This window comes from Carlito syrichta, unplaced genomic scaffold, assembly GCF_000164805.1.
Source record: "Carlito syrichta isolate Samal-C Ts95f unplaced genomic scaffold, Tarsius_syrichta-2.0.1 Scaffold308079, whole genome shotgun sequence".
Classification (NCBI taxonomy): domain Eukaryota; kingdom Metazoa; phylum Chordata; class Mammalia; order Primates; family Tarsiidae; genus Carlito; species Carlito syrichta.
The window spans coordinates 282,638-288,637 of record NW_007252175.1 but is presented as its reverse complement, the minus strand read 5'-3'; the positions used below and the strand labels follow the sequence as shown (position 1 = coordinate 288,637).

The following is a 6,000-nucleotide window of genomic DNA, read 5'->3' as shown; positions in this document are numbered from 1 at the left end:
TTGTTAAAGTTTCTTAAGTGCAAGAAACGTTATAGCAAATGAAAACTTGGATCAGCACAAAGGAATGAAAAGACCCAGAAATGGTAACTACATTGATAAAATATTTTCCCTTTTTCTTTTTATTTAAAATTAATGTGATTTAAATGGGTTGTTAGCGTCACAACACATGTAGAAGTAAAATCTATGACAACAGTCACACAAAGAATGAGAGGGGAGACATTAAAGTATGTTGTTTAATGTGGATACAGTATACATGAAGTGGATAATGCAATTTGGATTCAGACTGTTAGGGTCCGGACAGGGTGAGGGTGGATGCATGGAGAGGAAAAGGCGAGGGGCAGGGAGGCGCACACTGCCAAAGCTGGCAAGCTGGGGGTGTGCGCTGGCAACCCAGAGATCCGAGTAAATGCAAAGAATTACAGCACAAAGAGGTGAGAGAAGAAAAGATTTATTTAAGAAAGCTTCACCCCCCCCCCACAGACAGGGAGTGGGCCTACACTCTAGGTGAATGTGGCATTGTAGTCCCCCAAAGCCCTGGCTTAAATTCTTTTCTTGGAGACGTTGCATGTGACTGCCGTAACTTCCTTATCGACCACCTGTGGATGTCTTGGAGAACCTGTGACACAGACGCACTGATGTCTACCCCCATTAACATAGCCCCTAGAGAAGGGTGAGACAAGGATTCTAATTCTCCAGCACCCTCCCAAACAACGCTCCTTAGAGCTAATGGAGTGTGCACTCCCTCCTAATCTCCTAGGCATTCTCAGTAGGTAACTTTGGGGGAATCCTTGATTTCCCTGTAATAGGGTCATTCTACTGGAAGATTGAATTCCCACCTGCTCCCCCTCTGGGCAGTCATAACTTTTGTAATTACAAGTTTCATGACTTTTACAATCCTTGACCAATGTATGATATCTTAGCCCTTGTAAACTCCCTTTACTCTAGGCAAGCTTGATTATTGCCACTATAAGATACCTCTGATACCTGGCACCAGGAAGTCTGTTTCTGAAAAGACAAAGTTGGCAAAGTTAATTTTACTTAAAGTGTGCATTTCTCCAAAAGCATAGCTTCTACTTTCTCATCATTGTGTCAGGGTTAAAAAATGAAAAATGACTTCCCACTCTCGGTCTGTCCTATCACAGACTATGATAATTTAAAGATGCACATTTTAAATACAATAGAATTAAAACAAAGGGTGTTGATATAAAAGCCAAACCCTATACAATATTTAAAGAGGATTATTCTAAGTCAAATAAGAGTGAGCAAAGCCTGAGGCACAGTCCCAAGAGGTCCTGAGAACATGTGCTCAAGATGCCTGAGCTACAGCTTGGTTTTATACATTATAGGGAGACAGAAGTTACAGGCAAACACAGAAATTAACACACCTGAGGTTTACATTGGTTGAGCCTAGGAAGGCAGGCCTCTCAAAGCAGGAGTGAGGGCTTAAAGATCATAGGTAAATACAAAGATTTTTAGTTTTTTGAGTCAGGGTCTTACACTGTTGCGAGGCAAAAAGGCAGCAGCATGATCATAGCTCACCACCGTTTCTACCTCTTGAACTCAGGAGATTCTCTTGCCTCAGCCTCTTGAATAGCTGGGACTACAGGTTTGTATCACTATGTCTGGTATTTTTTTTTTGTAGAGATAAAGTCTCACGATGTTGCTCAGGATGGTCTCAAACTTCTGGGCTCAAGCAATCTTCTGGCCTCAGTCTTCAAAAGTGCTTTTAAAAGTCTTATGATTGGCAATTTTTTGAAAGAGTTAAGCTTGTCTAAGTAACTTGAAGTCAGTTGAAAGAAACACTTATGTTAAGGTAAGAGGGGTTGTGGAAGCCAAGGTTCTTTTTATGTTGATGAAGCCTCTAAGTAGCAGGTTTCAGAAAGAATAGGTGGCAAATGTCTTTAAAGGTGCCAGATTTTTCCTAGAGTCTGGGAAGGAGATTCTCTACAGGTTCAAGTTTCTCCAAGAGTCAGCTTTGCAGGGTCATTTAAAAATATGTCAAAGAAATATATTTGGGGCTAAAATATTTGTGTGTTCTTCACAACCTACTAGCTGTCATTTGATGCTATCCTAGAGTCAGGTTGGAAATTGGTATCTCCTTGTCACAGAGTCTGTTCTGTCCACCTTATGATCTCTACTTTTATGTTAATGTTAGTCAACTATGCCTAAGTTCCACAAGGGAGAGGAATATAACCAGGCATGTCCAATCTCCTTTTCAGTCATAGTATGGAATTTAGTTTTTAAGGTTTCCCTTGGCCCAGAGGGGGCTTGTTCAGCTGGTTGAGGGTCTTAACGTGTTACATGTGGTTTGCAGGGTTGCTGCTAATAAAACAATACTGGATAAAAGTTAATATTGTAAAAATAATCAATTCAATAAAATGCAGAAAAATAACAAAACAGGAATTAAAAACAAGCAGGACAGATGGAAAATGGTAGATTTCAACTTAGTCTAATATTATATGTAAATGTCTATATACTCTGGTTAAAAGGCAAAGATTGTCTAATTGCATAAAAAGAAACCCCTAGCTTTAAATATAAGACATATATAGGTAAAAAAATGAAAAAATTGAAAGAGCTATATTACACAAATACTAAACCTGAAACAAGTGGAGTAGCTATTTTAAATTGGGCAATATAAACTTTAGAACAAGGCATATTACTAAGAATAAAGAGAGACTTTTATAAGGATTTAAAAAATCATGAAAAATATATAACATTAAGTTAGATGCACTAAATAACATATTTCAAAATATATGAAGAAAAACTGACAAAACAAATAAAAAATAGAAAAATTTATATGAATGCAGTTGGATAATTCAGTAATCCTTTCTAATAAATAACAAAAATGGCAGACAATCAATAAGAAATATAGAAGACCTGAACAACACAATTAACCAACCTAGCCTTAATGAAAGTTATATGGAACATTATAACCCAATAGCTGTGAACTATTTGTTTCAAGTCTGCATGAGTCATTCACCAAGATAAATTACATATTGGTTGATGAAATAAGTCTCATTCAATGAAAAAAAATAGTCATACAGATTATATTTTCTGACCACAAAAAAACATATTATTAAATAATTGAAAAATAACTTGTATAACACCAAATATTTGGAAATCAAAGAATACATGACCAGATAACCCATAGGTCACAAGATAAATTACAGGAGAAATGAGAAAATATTCATACTGAATAAAATTAAAATGCAAAATATCATATCTTGTGCAACGTTATACTTAATTCCAGAATCCATTTACTACATCACTGAGCACCTCTAGAGTGAGAAATTGGCTCCCTAAGTTCTATAAAATTGTATATTAAAATTGTATATTAAAGCCTACTGCTTAAATGGTTCATATAAGTCATGAGATCTCTGTCAACCGTGTAGCATATTAAGATATTGCGTTAGAAGTTCTAATGTGTTCAATCGTTCCCAAACCAGTCGTGTTGTGCCAATTTAGGAATCCATGCTTCCCTTACCTATGTAGGGTCCAATATAAGGCTTATTAATAAATAATATCACTTGTTCAGATAAGTTCTTTTATTCAATACTACTGTTTTCTGCTTTATGTTTTAAGATATCACTAAAACATCCATTATTTTTTTAAAAATCTACTCAAACATATCATAAATGATTACTCATATGGAATAAAATCTTATTTGAATGTCTCTAATATCCTTGCCAGTGCTGGTCATGTATATGGCATGGTGCTAGACAATCAGTGTTTTATTCTATATGTGGGTGGCCCTTGAAGCTCACAAGGGTAAACATTTCACACACACACACACACACACACACACACACACACACACACACACACACACACACATTGATTTAGCGATCATGCTGGCTTCCTTTTAATGAGGAAGTAAGAGAAAAGGACTATATCATATGCTCACCATAAGCTCTATAAGAGAAAGGATAGTGTCTGCTTTGTTCCCAGAACCAAAGAGCCTTAATAAATACTATATTAATCAATGCAAATACCTAAAATAGAGTTAGTCATTATTTATAGAGATTCTATAAGATTTTCTTGTGAAAGAGAGGAAAAAACATAATAAATCTTCTGAATGAGTTGACTTTTAGATGGATTAAACAGGTTATGGATGTAAAATGCTGAGCATAGTACTTGGCATATTTAAGGTTGTAAAATTTAACAAATAAAATTATAGGACACCCAGTTCAATTTAAATTTCAGATTGCTTGTGTGAAATTGGACAGACTTATGCTAAAAATTATTTATTGTTTATCTGAAATGGCATATATATGAGGAGCGACCCCCCCCCCAGAAAAACCAGAATTATCTTTTGGAGGGTGGGCCCCTTATAGTACACTCAGAATCTGTTCCTCTAGATCAGTCAACCAAAGATTTTGGCTGGAAGTTTGAGAAGGTTGATTTGCAGAAGAAACATCCTAAGTTGTGGCAAACAGGTAACTGATTCTTCCACCACGACAATGTACCTGCCCACACCTCACTGAGTGTTCAGCAGTTTTTGACCCAAACGGCATGAACCCTGTGCCCCAACCTCCCTAATCACCTGATCTTGCCTTGAGCAACATTTTTTTGGTTCCCTAGATGAAAAAAGTCCTTAAATAGAAACTTTTTGCAATGGGGAAGAGAAGAAACAGAAAACAGCAGAAACACTAAAAGTCATCAAAATGGATGAGTTCAAAAACTGTTTTAAGCAGTGGAAAAGTGTCTCCATAGGTGTATTGCATCAAACAGAGAGTACTTTGAAGGTGACTGAAATTTAAACATGTAAGTATAAATATACAAGTTTTTATAAATAAATTCAATTTTGGGGGGTCCCCTCTAATATAAAGATGCTAACAATTGCTCCTTATTTGCCTAGAATTCAAATTAAAATGAGCACCTTGTATTTTATCTGGCAATCCTGGACAAGTGCTCAATTAATGTTAAACAATGTTATTACTGCTGCTACTACCACTTTGCAGCCCGAATTTATTCCCAATGTGTTTGCAAAAATAAAGTAAGAAAGTCATGGCTTTTTGTAGACATATAGAGGCAATTATCTTTGACCTACCTTGAGCCTCTGATATTACTGACCACTCTCACTTGAAGTCTCCTGTTGTGCCTTTTGTGACAATGCATTGTTCTGGTTCTATTTTGATTCTTTTCCGATCTCTATAGTGCCTAGGTTCCTTCTGTGTCATTGTTTCTTCTCTTTCTTCTACCACTTGATCACTGTGGGCATTGCCTAACGCTCAATCCTTGCTCTTTCTTTTATTTTTTATTTTTTATACCCAGTGAAGCAGCAAAGAAGAGTCCCTGCAAATTCTTTATTTCCTTTCATTCCTTATTTATTTATTTATTTATTCATTGAAGATCACAGCTTCACAGCTTTTCTCATAGGTTTAGTCATCACTTTTATGTTGACCTCTATGTCATCTCAGCTTTAGTCCTGCCCTGGTTCTTCTGCTCTGAGACTGAATGTCCAGTTCACTACCGAAAATGTCCATGCAGTAAACACAAGGCACTTTGATCCAGTGTATCCAAAAGTAAACACTTCATCATTCTTCCCAACTGCCTCTCCTTCCAATTTCCTGAGGTTTTTTTTGCTAATAATCGTTTTGACTACTCTTTTTTCTTTAACCTCCATAAATAATCAGCTTCAATTTGTATCATTTCCATGAGTGGTGGAATGAAAAAAAAATGCAATTTAATGTCAACATGAACTGTAACTACTTTTGCCTTCTGGGTTTATGTGTAAGTTTGGGAAACAACTTGGAAGAGCTGGCACTATGTATTTCAGGGGGAATGTTAATATCTGTACTACTCTCTTGTATTTACAGATGTTTTGGGGTGTGAAAAGAAATAATCAACTGAAACTTTAGTCTCTGCCAAAAGGATAAGATTCAGAATGGATGAAACTTGAGTTTAATAGAACTTATTAACGAACATTTTGTTATGCAGTTGAGGCATGAAAACAGACATTTTCTGTAAAATAAAGATAGAGAATTAAGAGATAGTAGA

The 6,000-nt window shown here is 36.1% G+C and overlaps 1 pseudogene; it reads left to right on the top strand.

Moving 5' to 3' along the window:
• Positions 1–312: 312 nt before the first annotated feature.
• LOC103267236 overlaps positions 313–6,000 on the top strand; it is a 117,672-nt pseudogene continuing 111,984 nt past the window's right edge.